This window comes from Schistocerca serialis, chromosome 6, assembly GCF_023864345.2.
Source record: "Schistocerca serialis cubense isolate TAMUIC-IGC-003099 chromosome 6, iqSchSeri2.2, whole genome shotgun sequence".
In the NCBI taxonomy this organism is placed as follows: domain Eukaryota; kingdom Metazoa; phylum Arthropoda; class Insecta; order Orthoptera; family Acrididae; genus Schistocerca; species Schistocerca serialis.
The window spans coordinates 165,240,766-165,259,009 of record NC_064643.1 but is presented as its reverse complement, the minus strand read 5'-3'; positions in this window follow the sequence as shown (position 1 = coordinate 165,259,009).

Here is an 18,244-nt window from a genome sequence, read left to right as displayed (position 1 = left end):
TTCTGAATATCTTTTCTTTTTTTATGCTATTTCTATTATCATTGAAAGTAGAACTACTAACTAATGTGAATGTCTTTTCTGGCATAGTTCATAAAATTTATCGAATAATTCACAAATAATGTGGTAATTGGCACATGTATATATATCTCTATTTCAAGTCACATCTATGACTGAAACCGTTTTAAATCTTGATGACTAAACATTCCTTTGGTCACTCCTTTTGTATTCGACAGAATATAACTTCCAGGATGAGGTATTTTTGTTATCCTAAAAGGACCCGCGTATTTTAATTGCCACTTCTTATTCAGTCGTTTTATAGCCGATGACTTTGGATGAGATCTTAGAATAATGTTATCTCCTCCTCGGTATTTAATAGATTTTGTTACGTGCTTGTCATAATAAGCTTTTCTTAAATGAGCGTGGTGCGAGATAGCAACACGTACTTGATTATGAAGTGTCGATTTATTTACTGGTATGGTTTCATTTAATTTAGGTAAATCTTCATTCCATTGGTTAGACTGACAACAACCAACGAAAACATCATAAGGAGGAAACCCCGAGGATGAGTGTGGTAAATGGTTATATATGTTTTCAAATTTTTGTAAATACTCAACCCAACGATAGTGTTGGTGAGAAATATACGTCCTCATAATTCGATTTAATTCACGAAACACTCGTTCAGTAGGGCTACTCTTTGGATTAAACCTGGCAATCTGGATGTGCCCAATACCTTCCCCGCGTAGACACTCCTTCCAAGCCCTACACGAGAAATAGGAGGCATAGTCCGTAAGTAAGGTTTTTGGTTTTCCAACTTGGACAACAAACTTTTCTTTCAAGATTCTAACTATCGGTTTCACTCTCACAGATCTCAGTAATTATATCTTCACCAGCTTAGTAAATAAATCATAAAATGTTATCACGTATTTAAAGTTACCTTTGGAAGTTGGTAAAGAACCCATTACAACACATTACACTAGGTTAAGAACATCCTGTACTACTATGGGTCTTCAGGAATATCTATTTGAAACAATGTTGCCCCTAGACCCGGGTCTGAAGCGTCAGTAGTTATATAAAATTGCTTATCCATCTGAGGATGATGTAGTATTTGGGCATTTAATAACGCGTGTCGTATTTTTTCAAATGCTTTGCAACACTCAGGTGTCCAATGCCACGAAGTGTTTTTCCTTAACAGATTTAACAAACAATCCTGGTTCAATACCTGATGCGGCAAAAATTTTCTAAAGAAGGATACTAGCCCAAGAAATGATTTTAACTGCTTACGATTAGCAGGTGATGGACATTCACTTATGACTTTTAATTTCTTAGGATTTGGAGTTATTCCTAAAGAAGAGATATAATGACCAGTAAATTTGACTCTCTCTTTCCCGAACTCAGATTTGGAAAGGTTTACCTTTACTTCATAACTTTGAAACCTACAAAACACTCGTCGCAAGAGCTCCAAGTGACGCTCCCATGTATCAGTAGCCACTAGGAGATCATCAACATACAATGTCACTTCATTAACCAAATCCGGACTCAACACGGTATCAAGTGCGGAAATGAAAACTCCACCACTGATATTCAAACCAAAAGGCATAACTTCAGAGTGATAACTCTTACCCATCAAAATAAAAGCCGTATACTTCCTAGATTCTTCATCTAAAGGGACCTGCCAAAACGAACTACGGAGGTCTATGGAGGATAGATACTTTACACCATAGAAACGCTGTAACAATTCATCTAGATTTTCTGGCCTTTTTTGGACAGGTATTAAGATTTTACCAATATTAATAGCGTCAAGTACCAATCTTACGTCTCCATTAGATTTTATTACTGCTACGTGTGTACTACTGTATTCCGAGTTGGATGGTTCAATGATACCCCATTCCACCATCCGTTGAATTTCTATCCTAACCGCTTCACGTTTTAACCAGGGTATAGAATATGTTGTCTTACAATAGGTGTCATGGGGTCTCACACGCATTCTATATTTAAATCCTTTAATCACACCAGGGTGCCTATAAAAAACTGGAACATATTCATGTAACAATTCTGATAGTTCCTGTCGTTATACGCTAGACAAAGACTCTGATTCACTTATTTTGTCTCGTATAATCTGTTCAAGATCTGGATTGGGATTAGATAGTGACAAGTTCTCGGTGTCACACGATATTATATTAATATAATTACATACTACTGATAGATTCTGACAATATTGATCAGGAATCCTCATTTCTTTCAATAGAGACAGTTCAACAATTCCGTTGACTGTATGTAAAGTACATACTCCTTTTTTTATGTCGATGACTGCCCGGTTGTCGGCCAAATAATCCGACCCCCAATTGCATGATACTGATGAATTCTTAATGATCAGGTAGGTGCTTTTAAGTCTTTCCTCTTGAGTACATAGTTCCGCCATCACTTGAGCTTTAATGGGTTTAACAGAAGCGCCAAAAGTACCGGAAACAGTATATCCCGTAACTGGAAAAGTAGGTACTTTCTCAACTCTTTTAATACAATTGAATAAATCGAATGACACCACATTTGTCGTAGCCACCGTGTCTATCAGTACATTTGCAGGTATTCCATTTATCTTACCAACTATCACAGCTTGAACATGTTCTCTCGGTTCCAAACGTAGCGTGGTTGCCTCACTCATCAATTCATCTATGATATCTGTCCCTGCATTATATCTTAGCAAACCTACACAATGATTTTGATGACCTCCATTGCTCGTACCAGCCACCCCCGGAAGTCTAGGACAGGCTGGCCCTAGTTTGTCGGATTCACAGAATCACTACGCGTTTCTTCAACAATCTCTACAACATGCACGTCATGGTTTTGGCAATTACACACAGGATTTCAGACCTCTGCTGCACCATTTCCTACGGAAATGGCCGCAGAAGCGTTTTGACATGAAGAATTTGGTACATTACCTGAGTTCATTTGGTTAACCCAACGAGAATGAGTCGGAACCCATTGTAACGACTGATTCTGGTTTCCAGTATTATTCGGTTATTGACTTACATACGGTCTACTACCATTAAATTTTCTTTTTCGTTTCTGTATATTAGATTCATTAAACCGTGTAACATTCACCTCCGGTGAAGCACGTCCTAGATTATACTTATTTCTATTGTTTTGGTTATTATAATTTTGATCACGGAAATTTTAGTTGTTAAAGTCAGGTCTACACTGTATATCTCTGTTATCAGTTTTCCCCCGATTGTTGGTATTATTCTGAGAATGGTTACCATTATTGTATTTATTACTGTTACCTTTCTTATGGTACATTTCTCTGTTATTTAACTGACGGAAATCCTCGTGAATAATGTCAATAGAGTCTATTGTAGCTAGAAATTGTTCAGTCATCATCCGGAGCATGAACTAACATTTCACGGATATTAATTGGAAGTCTTGTTTTCCAAATACGGACAACCTCGCGATGTGATATCGGCTCCGTCCAATACCGAGTTTTATTCATATATTTCTCAAAATGTGAACGTTATGTTCCACTTTTTGGATTGTAAAACTCAGGATTATATACTTCTTTACGCAAACGTTTCTGTTTACTAGTGGACCAACACTTAGCTAAAAACAGTTTTTCAAACTCATGACAGGTTTGACACGTTTCACTAATCTCGCTGGCCAAGAGTGAAGCCTCTCCGACCACTTTACAGACTATGAACTGGATCTTATCATATTCCGTCCACACCTTTGGGAATACTCTCTTAAAACTATTGATAAAGATCTTAGGATGAATAGTATTCCTTTCACATGAGAATATTGGGAATTGTCTGCTTTTAAAAATACTATTTTCAGTTTTAGTCGAAGACAATGCAGTTCGTTGAGTAAACGATTCTGTATCGGGCAAAGATCGTTCCTCACTACCGATTCCCGCTGCATTAGATTCGTAACGTAATCTTTTTTCAGGGCAAACGATACAGTTTTGACTTTTACTGGCTATTTCCCGCCCGCTTTGGCTACGCTGCTTTACACTTCCGTTCAGAACAACATTACAGACATTTAATTTAGAATTACTGATAGAAGTCAATCTACGTTCTACCGTATCATCTACCCGTTTTTTAATCTCTTCAGATTGCTCGTCTGTCCAGTCGGACATCTCCTTTTCCCACTGGGTAGATCTTTTAACTAAGAACGAGTCAACATTCTGCTTAGTAGTTAGTTCTAATTGGTTCATCTTTTCTAATAGGTCCTCAGCTTGAAGTACTACTGAATCTTGTGTAGACTTCACTACTGTTAATTTCTCTTCTAGCGTTTGAACTGAACTAGGTATGTTATTGACTTCATTCTGTACCTTTTCTATCTTTTGGTTGTACTTAAGATCCCAATTCCTTTGTAATTCTAACATTTCTTGCATAAACTTTCTATTTTCCTCGCTTTCTAAATCTCTCCGTTTTATATCTTCCTCCATCTTCGACATGAAGCTAAATAATATATCCATATCGAAGTGCTGCACGGGAGAAGCATTGGCCACCCCAGAAGCTTCTCTTGGTCGTTTATTACTATTGCCTGTGCTTCAACAACGTCCGGAATTTTCTCAATTTCATCATCAGAAGTTGTGGGCGTGTTTAGTTCATTCATTCGTTCTATTGAATCAATTTCAGAGTCAACAGAAGGAATGTTTTGTACATTTTGATTTACCTCTTCCATTGGGTTTTCTCTAATATCGAATTCCTCTTGGTCAGGTTCTAATCTACTTTTCTTGGCTCTCTTGGACATCGTGAATAATGCATGACAAATACCAATTTACAAAACCTATTTATCTAGTAATACTTATTCAGTTGTCTATGTAGGTGCACACTATATCCTACTAATGCTCTATGATACAAAGATTCCTATGCTACACCACACACAAAATGAGAGTTCATCACTACTAACCTGAGTTGTACAGTACTTTACTGTTTGTTGCTGGGTTGAGTCGAGACGACGGACACGCAGTCAGCTTTAAGGCAGCCTCAGCGGCCTCCGATCATCACTGCGTCGCATGTCGTCGCTCTCATAGTCGGCACGACGCTGTAGGTTGGTGCGGGTTGCGTCCTGCTACGTCGGCTCGAAGTTCTGAGTCGGTGGAGAATGTGGCGCCAAATAAGCGCCTACGCCTGTCTTGAGTTGTAGTTTAATCTGCTTCAGACGTCAGGTTTTTGTAACCGGACGCTTGTAGGTGTCTTCTTGATCTAGCCTCGTGTTTAGTGAGTCAGTTGTAACGGTTTCTTCGTGATCGAGCCCCACGTTATGGGCGGCATTTTTGTAACGTAATCTTATTCGGATCTTCGGTCTTGACTAACACTCAGCGGTAGAGCAATGAGATTGTTATTTCATGTGTATCGGTATTGACGTTACAAACAGAACATTGATGAACTGAACTCGCGACTTGTGCGAGATATTTACTTCACCAGATGTCCTAATTAAATGATTTATAATCGATGGTTCGTCAGTTGCTATTTAAATATTAATGATAAGTTCAAATTAGTTCCAGCGACACAAAATTCCCTATAGACTGGTTGTAATCTCAAATCTATAATCAGTCGTAACAGTGTTATTAATTCTTAACGCCAAGGAGTTTCTATATAAGCGCAGAGCGCTTCAGTCAAATAATATCGCAGCACGTTATCTCTATAAATAATATTCTAAAACTTGAATGATAAATGCGTGAACTGACACGATATGCTGGTTTATTACACAATATTAGTCACTTCCTAACAGAGCCGTGAGGAAGAAGCTTTCCCAGGTGTTGGGGTGAATTATAAATTATATGCTTCGTAACTATCCCCAAGTTCCATAGTACATTAGTTATTACGAATGAAATTGTCTATTTGTGTTCACTTCCTAAATAGTGTTAACTTCAGGTTATCTAATTAAAAGTCGCTTCTGTCTAATATATGCAAGTCTTCTATCTGAATTCTAAATAATGTAATATTTGAAGCCAAAGTATCGTTTCACTGCGTCATAGTAGGTCGCTATAATCAATTCTGAAAAAACAATCTAATTGCGCCTACATATACGAGCATTCAAAAGTATGACCTGCTTCGGCTAACTTTCGTAACGTAGTGACAATGGATTGAATTATCCTTAGCCATTACCCACGAATCTCAAAGAGTAGGCCTAGTCACACGGGGTATTCTTTGGGGACGTTGGTTCTACTTAGCGAATTTTAATTATAATGATTTTGCGATTTACTATAATTTTGAATTTTGAGTTTTATTTTATTGGAATCCTATCTTTCTTTCGTACGTTAATAAATTACTAAGTATTAGATTTCAGATTCAGTTACTGGTTAATATCCAAATAATAGAGTTAACTGGAAATTTGTTTGCTTGTTCATTTTTCATGGAATTAGGAAGTTGATTTGGGGAAATCTTTGGGAATTTTGGAGCTAATTTTTGATTTTCATTTCTCGTCCGAGGAAGTGGCATTACATCCTGCATGGCTGGAAACCAATGTCGTCAGAATCTTCCGCCATATTTCACTATGGAAAAAACATTTCTATCAGTCTGTACGTGGTTAACGATTATTTCTGGTTTTAAACGTTATGTCACTGAGTGCAGCACTAACTGAGGCAGAAATGAAGCAGAGCTCCAGAAGTTTGTAACACTCATATGATGACTGCCATATAAGTAGAATAATTCCATGTTTCACGTAAGATAAGAAGTTGAAACTAGCTCTTTATTTTTATTGATGAAACACTGACCTACATAATTTTCCCTGACAAAGACAACTCAAACTTAACCTATTCATTTATACAGTATACAAGCCCAACGAAATCCGACTGCTATACATTGACAGCATGACTTCCAACAATCAACACAAAAGAATGGCTCTGAATTGCAAGAAATCCTAACAATAATACAAATCCAAAAAATATGAAATTATAGAAATATGAAACTATCTCCAACTCTCTTAATTGCCTAAATTCATCTCAATCACGAATCCCGATAGTGGAAACCCCATTTTTTTCATAAGTCTCTTACCCCACAGAAAATCTTCATAACACAAACTACAACAATTACACCAAGTTTCAACCACGGCCAGCTAAATAAAAAGATTCTGACTACTATAGACTATAACTACTAGGAGGCGTATGGTTAGCAAAAAAGAAAGTTTTTTTGAAGAGCAAACAATGTATTTAGAAAACTTTACCTTATTCATGTGACATCCAGTTCCAGAAATTATATAGTTGTCAATAATCCCACTACCCAAACATTATAAACCATACATTCATTCTCAAACATTTCCTTGCGCATTTTATTATAAACACATCATTTCATCTCAGTTTACAATGCATGTCCTACCAACACAGAGTCTTCACTAAGAAAATCATGTCCATTCAACTCCCTATTCACTCGCTAACTGCTAGTCCGTCCAACCACAGAGTCTCTTGTCGAGGGTGCAGACTGCTGTCAGCAGTATTAACACAGAATGAGATTTTCACTCTGCAGCGGAGTGTGCGCTGATATGAAACTTCCTGGCAGATTAAAACTGTGTGCCCGACCGAGACTCGAACTCGGGATCTTTGCCTTTCGCGGGCAAGTGCTCTACCAACTGAGCTACCGAAGCACGACTCTCGCCCGGTACTCACAGCTTTACTTCTGCCAGTACCTCGTCTCCTACCTTCCAAATTTTACAGAAGCTCTCCTGCGAACCTTGCAGAACTAGCACTCCTGAAAGAAAGGATATTGAGGAGACATGGCTTAGCACTTGCCCACGAAAGGCAAAGGTCCCGAGTTCGAGTCTCGGTCGGGCACACAGTTTTAATCAGCCAGGAAGTTTCATATCAGCGCACACTCCGCTGCAGAGTGAAAATCTCATTCTGGAAACATCCCCCAGGCTCTGGCTAAGCCATGTCTCCGCAATATCCTTTCGTTCAGGAGTGCTAGTTCTGCAAGGTTCGCAGGAGAGCTTCTGTAAAGTTTGGAAGGTAGGAGACGAGGTACTGGCAGAAGTAAAGCTGTGAGTACCGGGCGAGAGTCGTGCTTCGGTAGCTCAGATGGTAGAGCACTTGCCCGCGAAAGGCAAAGGTCCCGAGTTCGAGTCTCGGTCAGGCACACAGTTTTAATCTGGCAGGAAGTTTCATATCAGCGCACACTCCGCTGCAGAGTGAAAATCTCATTCTGGAAACATCCCCCAGGCTCAGGCTAAGCCATGTCTCCGCAATATCCTTTCTTTCAGGAGTGCTAGTTCTGCAAGGTTCGCAGGAGAGCTTCTGTAAAGTTTGGAAGGTAGGAGACGAGGTACTGGCAGAAGTAAAGCTGTGAGTACCGGGCGAGAGTCGTGCTTCGGTAGCTCAGGTGGTAGAGCACTTGCCCGCGAAAGGCATAGGTCCTGAGTTCGAGTCTCGGTCGGGCACACAGTTTTAATCTGCCAGGAAGTTTCAGTGTTAACACAGTCTACAGCGCTGCAAACATACAGAAAGGCTATTTACAAAGTGTGATGTGGTTTCGCTCCTCCAAATGGTAAGAGGGAAGTGTGATGAAGTTATTAATTTAAAGTCGTAAAGGGGTATTTACTGTGTGTGTTACGCAGGAAATTGACAAGCATTTGCAACACCATTCGCAACACCTGTTGAATGTCATCTTGTGCATGTAGCGTATGTGTGTTGTTCAAATACATCACGTGTCACTCTCAGAAGTGTATATTTTCCTCCTGAAAAGTTTATATTTATGTGCTGTTTAGAGAAATGTATTGTCACATTTATAGTGCGTGGCACTGAGTGGTAACATAAAATACTGGTGGGCAATGCATCACATTAGATACGAAGTACGCCAAACTATATTTCACTTAGTGTTGAGAAGTGGTGAAATAAATCTTTATATTTAAAAGATGTCAGCGAGGGAAATTACAGTCTATCATACGAACTTTATTTCTGTGTCATAATTAATATCTGTGTGAATTTTGATTGTCTTCTTTTAAAATACTGGAGAGAGTAAAAACCGCCTTCTTCATTATTCTTGCTTGGACCTCGCTACTGGAAGGTTAGGTATTGCATGCGTTCTATAAATTCTAGTGAAATAACAATTAATCTTATGTTATATGTGTTCTAATTTAATACTACTGAATCTGTTCCTTTTCATAACTAATGATTCAACGTTTTGTATATTTTTCACCCTCTTAAATATGTTGAGTGTGGGCGGTTTGGTGACGCCATAAGCGCGCTGTCGTTGCCGCATTTCAATGTTTGCAAGTCGAGGCTGCAGTCCATGGCTTTAACGAAGACCGATCATCATTATTCTTACTAAGCAAACCATTTCTTTGCATTGAACTTTAACAATAAGATGGTTTTGTGTGGCCGAGCTTCTCGCTTACTAGCGACGAATTCTGAGCCTGATGCTTTGACAACATAACATAAAAGGTATCTCGAGAGGATACATTAATCACGCAGCATAAAAATTTAATAAAAATTCAATTCATTGAATCTCAAGTATTCATTTTAAAAATTTGCTTTTGCTATTCTCTTGCTGCCGTCGATGTAATGCGCCTTTTCTTCGTTAACATTTCACATTCTTACTTGAAAATTAACTTAAAATTCACACTCCTTACTTGGAAGCAGCTTACGCTTAAGGAGTACTTCGTAGTTCATCCGTAATTTGTATCATCAAATGTGGCACGTATGAACAAACGATATCAGCTTCTTCAAGAAGCATCTCCACTGTTATCGGCACTTGCTTTTGCAAATTACGCGAACACAATACCTAGTTTATTAATAACTAGTGCATTTCATTGCGTTGTTTTGAGCGCAAATGAAATGAATGAGCAAAACTAAAGTGAAAGCAAATTCTTTTAAATGATGCAGCAGAACTATCACAGTTATTCTGTTAGCTTACAATGGTTCAATTTACTTGTTCCCCAGAAACCTCTACAACACGTGTAATACCTGCAGACTTGGGAAGTATTTTCCCTTGAGTTCTAGTTACCCTTCGCTCCGTTCATAACTACAACACAGCGGCCACTAGCTGTGATGGTCTGCTGCAGTTCGACATCGGGCTTAGTGAAAGAGAACAGAATGCGCTGAATTCTGCAATGCTGCAGTAGGGAGAGTTCTGCAGTCGCTATAATACATTTTTGCCAACGATATTACACCTCGTCGTTGAGCCTGCTTGCAAAACTGCAAGTGGTTTTCTTGGCAGCGATTACCGTGTCATCACACATGTGTTGAGTAGCGAGCTGAATGAATGAATTGATAAAAATGTTAGTGCATGATATTCGTTTTCTTCCAACGCTCCTACATAACGTCAAGCTACATCGATTCAAGCTGTGGCAAAGTATCAGTTGATGGTACGTGCGTCGCTCGTTTAGTGTGCAGATTCTTTAATGACTGGAACTGATCGGCTGTCGGACCGCTCCGTCTAATAGGCTCTGCTCATGCATGGTTGTTTACATCTTTGGGCGGGTTTAGTGACATCTCTGAACAGTCAAAGGGACTGTGTCTGTGATACAATATCCACAGTCAACATCTACCTTCAGGAGATCTGGGAACCGGAGTGATGCAAAACTTCTTTTGATGTGTGTATTTATTGGCATGCTCAATTAAATCGGCAGTTCAAATTAGCTAAACAAAAATTTTTTCATGCTTATGGAGTTTTGAGTTTTTAAAAAACTATTATTTTTTCAAACACATACGTGGAGTTGTTGGTTATCACGGACTTTATTCACAAAAAAAAGTTTGAGCCAAAAATGTTTAAACTTGTCGGAGGAGTAACATTTTTTCGTTTCGGCCATTTTGATTTTTTCTAGGAAATTGTAGTATTGTCACCTTTTAACACCATTTACAAAGGAAAAGTGTAGATAATTTACAAAAAAATTTTGTTTATCCTGTGCAAGCTTCTTCATCCCCCAGTACCTACTGCAACCTACATCCTTCTGAATCTGCTTAGTGTATTGATCTCTTGGTCTCCCTCTACGATTTTTACCCTCCACGCTGCCCTCCAATGCTAAATTTGTGATCCCTCGATGCCTCAAAACATGTCCTACCAACCGATCCCTTCTTCTAGTCAAGTTGTGCCACAAACTTCTCTTCTCCCCAATCCTATTCAATACCTCCTCATTAGTTACGTGATCTACCCACCTTATCTTCAGCATTCTTCTGTAGCACCACATTTCGAAAGCTTCTATTCTCTTCTTGTCCAAACTAGTTATCGTCCATGTTTCACTTCCATACATGGCTACACTCCATACAAATACTTTCAGAAACGACTTCCTGACACTTAAATCTATACTCGATGTTAACAAATTTCTCTTCTTCAGAAACAATTTCCTTGCCATTGCCAGTCTACATTTTATATCCTCTCTACTTCGACCATCATCAGTTATTTTGCTCCCCAAATAGCAAAACTCCTTTACTACATTAAGTGTCTCATTTCCTAATCTAATCCCCTCAGCATCACCCGATTTAATTTGACTACATTCCATTATCCTCGTTTTGCTTTTGTTGATGTTCATCTTATATCCTCCTCTCAAGACACTATCCATTCCGTTCAACTGCTCTTCCAAGTCCTTTGCTGCCTCTGACAGAATAACAATGTCATCAGCGAACCTCAAAGTTTTTACTTCTTCTCCATGAATTTTAATACCTACTCCGAAATTTTCTTTTGTTTCCTTTACTGCTTGCTCAATATACAGATTGAATAACATCGGGGAGAGGCTACAACCCTGTCTCACTCCTTTCCCAACCACTGCTTCCCTTTCATGCCCCTCGACTCTTATAACTGCCATCTGGTTTCTGTACAAATTGTAAATAGCCTTTCGCTCCCTGTATTTTACCCCTGCCACCTTCAGAATTTGAAAGAGAGTATTCCAGTCAACATTGTCAAAAGCTTTCTCTAAGTCTACAAATGCTAGAAACGTAGGTTTGCCTTTTCTTAATCTTTCTTCTAAGATAAGTCGTAAGGTTAGTATTGCCTCACGTGTTCCAACATTTCTACGGAATCCAAACTGATCCTCCCCGAGGTCCGCTTCCACCAGTTTTTCCATTCGTCTGTAAAGAATTCGCGTTAGTATTTTGCATCTGTGACTTATTAAACTGATAGTTCGGTAATTTTCACATCTGTCAACACCTGCTTTCTTTGGGATTGGAATTATTATATTCATCTTGAGATAAGAATTCAGCATAAAACAGAAATACTATGACATTCTACAACATTTGGCCCAGTATGAAGGAAAAAATAAAGAAAAGACAACTATATACGTTTGATGGCAAGTGTCAAGGACAACTGAAGGACACCACAATAAAAAAACCTTTCAGAGTATTTGAAAAAAGCCATATATAGATATAACGGCGATATGAAGATAGGTATAAACACACTTCATGATATTATTGACAGTTTACAGTTGCAATGTTGACAACTTATTTATTATTTACCGATATGAAAGATGCAATATATGCATCAATATATCATGGCGCTTTTACTTTCGAAAATTCTCAGCATTTTCACTTATCATTCAGCACTGCAAAAGAAATTGTTTGTGGATCTCATGCTTCTAATATAAATACACCAATAAATAATTAACGTAAAATACTGCTTCTTATACTTGCTTAACTGATGATTCAGTACCAACACGATGTGTTCTATGTCTAACTCAAAATGGTAATTAGAATTTCCACAGTGTTATGTGGAATAGGTGTCCCAGATAGACTTATGTTTCTGCAATGACAGTAAAAGTGTTTGTGAATATAATGTTGGTTCTCGCAGAGTTATTTTGGAAACAATGACAAAATTAGAACTTACATATGCTTAACGAAAAGCACAAACATCAGCAAAAAAGGACGAAGTAGCATTGCAGAAACCTGAAGTGAAATATTCGAAAAAGATACAAAGAAGTTCGTCGAAAAATTGACATTCTCAAACACCGAACAGAAGAATCTATATTCTAATTTGATGGTGTAACGTACGATACCAGATTGTTTTGATGTAACTGCACATTATTCACACATATACGGTGCGTACATGATGTGATGAATAAACTGAAAATAGAGAATACAATTTTCAAACGTATCGAGTCGTCATCTATTTATTTTTCCTTCAAACTGAGCCAAACGTTGTGTAACGTCGTAGTAATTCTAATTTACGTTAAATTCTGGTCACTTGTTATAAAAACAAAATTTTTATAACGTATCTACACTTTCCGTTTGTGTATAGTTTAAAAAGGTCACAATACTTCAATTTCTTAGAAGAAAATCAAAATGTCCGAAACGAAAAAAAGTTACTCCTCCGTCAAATGGTTCAAATGGCTCTGAGCACTATGCGACTTAACTTCTGAGGTCATCAGTCACCTAGACCTTAGAACTAATTAAACCTAGCTAACCTAAGGACATCACACACATCCATGCCCGAGGCAGGATTCGAACCTGCGACCGTAGCGGTCGCTCGGTTCCAGACTGTAGCGCCTAGAATCGCACGGCCACTCCGGTCGGCATCCTCCGTCAGTTTTAAACATTTTTGGGTCAATCTTTTTTTTTTTTGTGGACACAGTCCATGATAACCAGCAATATCAGAAATGGGTTTGAAAAAATGATTTTTTCAAAACTCAAAAATTCGAAAGCATGAAAAATTTGTTTTTATCAGATTTGATTTACCCACTTAATTCAGCATGCCAAGATACGTTATGAATCAAATTTTCAGCCCCTTGTGATTGTTTTATTTTACCCGGTCGAAATTTCACTGATACCTTCCCTGAATTACAGTCCGCAGCTCGTGGTCTTGCGGTAGCGTTCGCGCGTCCCGCGCACGGGGTCCCGGGTTCGATTACAGGGATTTTTCCTGCCTAGAGATGACTGGGTGTTGTTGTGTCGTCTTCATCATCATCATTCATCCCCATTACGGTCAGAGGAAGGCAATGGCAAATCACCTCCACTATGACCTTTCCTAGTACAGCGGCGCGGGTCTCCCGCATCGTCCCCTACGCTCCTCGGAGTATGGGACCTCATCATCCCTTCATTACAGAAAAACAATAGATATTTTGTGAGAATATTAACCAACAATGCTATTTGAATACTCTAATCATTCAGAATAACAACAATCCGAACGATATGTTTTACATAGGAAAACAGCCTATTCTGAAGACAAACGTAGTACAGTGATAGCGATCCACTGTAGGTCGGACTGTTCTATGGCGCGTGTGAGTGAATAGAAGATGTCGACCCCGGTCAAGCTCCGTGAAGTAACGAACGGCCCTATAACTGCACAATGCATGCAGCTGTGATTTGAACCTACTTACTTCGTGACCGAGGAAGTTAACGCGCTACTGTGCGGAAGCACTAGCGTCGAAGATAGCAGGTTCGAATCCCGCTGGACTACCACAATTTGCCCGGCAACAGGAGTGGTAGTAGTTTCTGTTCACCAGACGATACGCCAATGTCCTGGTTGAAAACCCTAAGCTGTCCGCAGTGTCTCACGAAGCGACTGCCTATAGTACGGTTGATGGTGATCCATCCGTCACATGGTGAAGTTAAGCTTGGCAGGAGACTCTTTCACGCTACTGGAGACGTTTAGGCCACGTACAAGTGCTGGGTTTCACCATCTCCCGTCCCTCACCATAACGGAACGTAAATTTGAGACCACATTGAACACTCTACCGTTACAGTCACTTACACTGAGGTGACAAAAGTCGTGGGAAAGCGATAAGCTCATATACGTACGTAAAATGTATGAACGCTACAAATAATTCAATACCTTCTCTTGCTTACAGTACGGGTAATGTAACGGATGATGATAAAGAGAAAGCCGAAATTGTAAACCTAGCTTTCAAAAATTCCTTTACGGTAGAGGACTGCAGCACCATTCCGCTTTTCATTTATGTAAAAACGCAAGGGTGGCTGACATAGTGTTTAGTGAGGATTGTAAAACAATTAAGATTCTTGGACGCCAGGAAGGCATCTGGTCCAGACAGGATCCCCGTAAGATTATAAGTTGACTATGCTACAAATATAGCACAATTCTTATCCATCATCTATCACAGATCATTCGAACAGCGGAAAATTACGCGGGACTGGAAGAAGGTCCAGGTCATAGCAATCTATAAAAGGGGTAGAAAATCGGATGATCATAATTACCTGCCCATTTCACTGACATCGATTTGTTGTAGAATCATGGAACATATTTTGTGTTCAGACTTAATGACCTTTCTAGACTCTGACAAGCTCATCTGCAGAAACCAGCACGGTTTTAGGAAACAGCGGTCATGAGAGACACAGATGGCCGTCTTTGTGCATGATATGCAGCAGGCTCCAGATACCGACTCCCAGGTTGATTCCATATTTCTCGACTTTCGAAAGGCGTTCGACTCAGTTCCGCACTGTCGCTTGCTCCAAAAGTGCGCGCTTACGGCCTATCCGATGACATATGCGGTTGAATAGATAGTTTTCTAAAAGACAGGAATCAATATGTCGTCCTGAACGGGGTGACCTCAACAGAAACAAGCGTAACTTCAGATGTCTCCCAGGGCACCGTAATAGGTTCGCTGCTTTTCACCATTTACACAAACGACCTGGTTGATGGCATTGGCAGCGGCATTAGACTGTTTGCCGATGATGCTGTAGTCTACAGGAAAGTAGTATCACACGAAAGTTGTGAACAAATCAATGAGGATTTGCAGAAAATAAATGCGTGATGTAATGACTGGCAGTTATCTCTCAATATTAGTAAGTGTAACCTACTGCGTAAAACAAGGTGAAAAACCCCATTAATGTACAAGTAAAAAATAAATGCCACAGTGTTTGGAAGCGGTAACGTCAAGTATCTGGGTGTAACTATTCGAAATGATCTCAAATGGAATGATCAGATTACACATGTAACGGGCAAGGTGAACTTTAGGTTGCTGTTTATTGGTAGAATCCTGAAGCGATACAGTCCTCCAACAAAGGAATTAGCTTACAATACGTTAGTTCGTCCAGTCTTAGAGTACTGTTCGTCTGTTTGGGACCCTTAACAGTTGGGCCTGTTTCAAGAGACTGAGAAGGTCCAAAGAAGAGCGGCAAGATTCGTGACTGGTTCCTTTAGCCATCTTGAGAGCGTTACAAATCTCATAGAAAGTTTGAAGTGGGACACACTTACAGACAGACGACGGGCTGCTCACTAAATTCCGAAATCCGATCTTCACCGAGGATGTAGAGCATATATTACTACCACCAGCTTTCCATTCGCGCAATGATCACGATTCAAAGATAAGGGAAATTAGAGCTGGTACTGAGGCTTTTAAACAGTCGTTTTTCCCTCGCGCGATCCGCTAGTGGAACAGACGGAGGGAAATATGGCTTTGGCGGGAATTGTGCTCTCCGCCACAAACCGCTTGGTGGCTAGCGGAGTATATATGTAGATGTATAGATGGCGGTAGTATCACGTCATCTGTACTGAGGTGATTCGTGTGAGAAGGTTTCCGTCGTGATTGTGGCCACACGACGGGAAATAACAGATCTGAACGCGGTATGGCCGTTGGAACATTGGGCAGTCCGTTTCGGAAATTGTTGTTGTTGTTGTTGTTGTTGTTGTTGTTGTGGTCTTCAGTCCTGAGACTGGTTTGATGCAGCTCTCCGTGCTACTCTATCCTGTGCAAGCTTCTTCATCTTCCAGTACCTACTGCAACCTGCATCCCTCTGAATCTGCTTAGTGTATTCATCTCTTGGTCTCCCTCTACGATTTTTACCCTCCACGCTGCCCTCCAATACTAAATTGGTGATCCCTTGATGCCTCAGAACATGTCCTACCAACCGGTCCCTTCTTCTAGTCAAATTGTGCCACAAACTCCTCTTCTCCCCAATTCTATTCAATACCTCCTCATTAGTTATGTGATCCACCCATCTAATCTTCAGCATTCTTCTGTAGCACCACATTTCGAAAGCTTCTATTCTCTTCTTGTCCAAACTATTTATCGTCCATGTTTCACATTCATACATGGCTACACTCCATACAAATACTTTCAGAAACGACTTCCTGACACTTAAATCTATACTCGATGTTAACAAATTTCTCTTCTTTAGAAACGCTTTCCTTGCCATTGCCAGTCTACATTTTATATCCCCTCTACTTCGACCATCATCAGTTATTTTGCTCCCCAAATAGCAAAACTCCTTTCCTACTTTAAGTGTCTCATTTCCTAATCTAATTCCCTCAGCATCACCCGAATTAATTCCACTACATTCCATTATCGTCGTTTTGCATTTGTTGATGTTCATCTTATATCCTCCTTTCAAGACACTATCCATTCCGTTCAACTGCTCTTCAAACTCCTTTGCTGTCTCTGACAGAAATACAATGTTATCGGCGAACCTCAAAGTTTTTATTTCTTTTCCATGGATTTTAATATATACTCCGAATTTTTCTTTTGTTTCCTTCACTGCTTGCTCAATATACAATTGAATAACGTCGGGGAGAGGCTACAACCCTGTCTCACTCCCTTCCCAACTACTGCTTCCCTTTCATGTCCCTCGGCTCTTATAACGGCCACCTGGTTTCTGTACAAATTGTAAATAGCCTTTCGCTCCCTGTATTTTACCCCTGCCACCTTCAGAATTTGAAAGAGAGTATTTCAGTCAACATTCTCGAAAGCTTTTTTTAAGTCTACAAATGCTGGAAATGTAAATTTGCCTTTTCTTAATCTATTTTCTAAGATAAGTCGTAGGGTCAGTATTGCCTCAGGTGTTCGAATATTTCTACGGAATCCAAAAATGATCTTCCCCGAGATCGGCGTCTACCAGTTTTTCCATTCGTCTGTAAAGAATTCGTGTTAGTATTTTGCAGCCGTGACATTCTAATGGAATGTTGGCTCCTCCCGGGGCCTTGTTTCGGCTTAGGCCTTTCAGTGCTCTGTCAAACTCTTCACGCAGTATTGTATCTCCCATTTCATCTTCATCTACATCCTCTTCCATTTCCATAATACTGTTCTCAAGTACATCGCCCATGTATAGACCCTCTGTATACTCCTTCCACCTTTCTGCTTTCCCTTCTTTGCTTAGAACTGGATTTCCATCTGAGCTCTTGATATTCATACAAGTGGTTCTCTTTTCTCCAAAGGTCTCTTTAATTTTCCTGTAGGCAGTATCTATCTTACCCCTAGTGAGATAAGCCTCTACATCCTTACATTTTTCCTCTAGCCATCCCTGCTTAGCCACTTTGCACTTCCTGTCGATCTCATTTTTGAGACGTTTCTATTCCTTTTTGCCTGCTTCATTTACTGCATTTTTATATTTTCTCCTTTCATCAATTAAATTCAATATTTCTTCTGTTACCCAAGG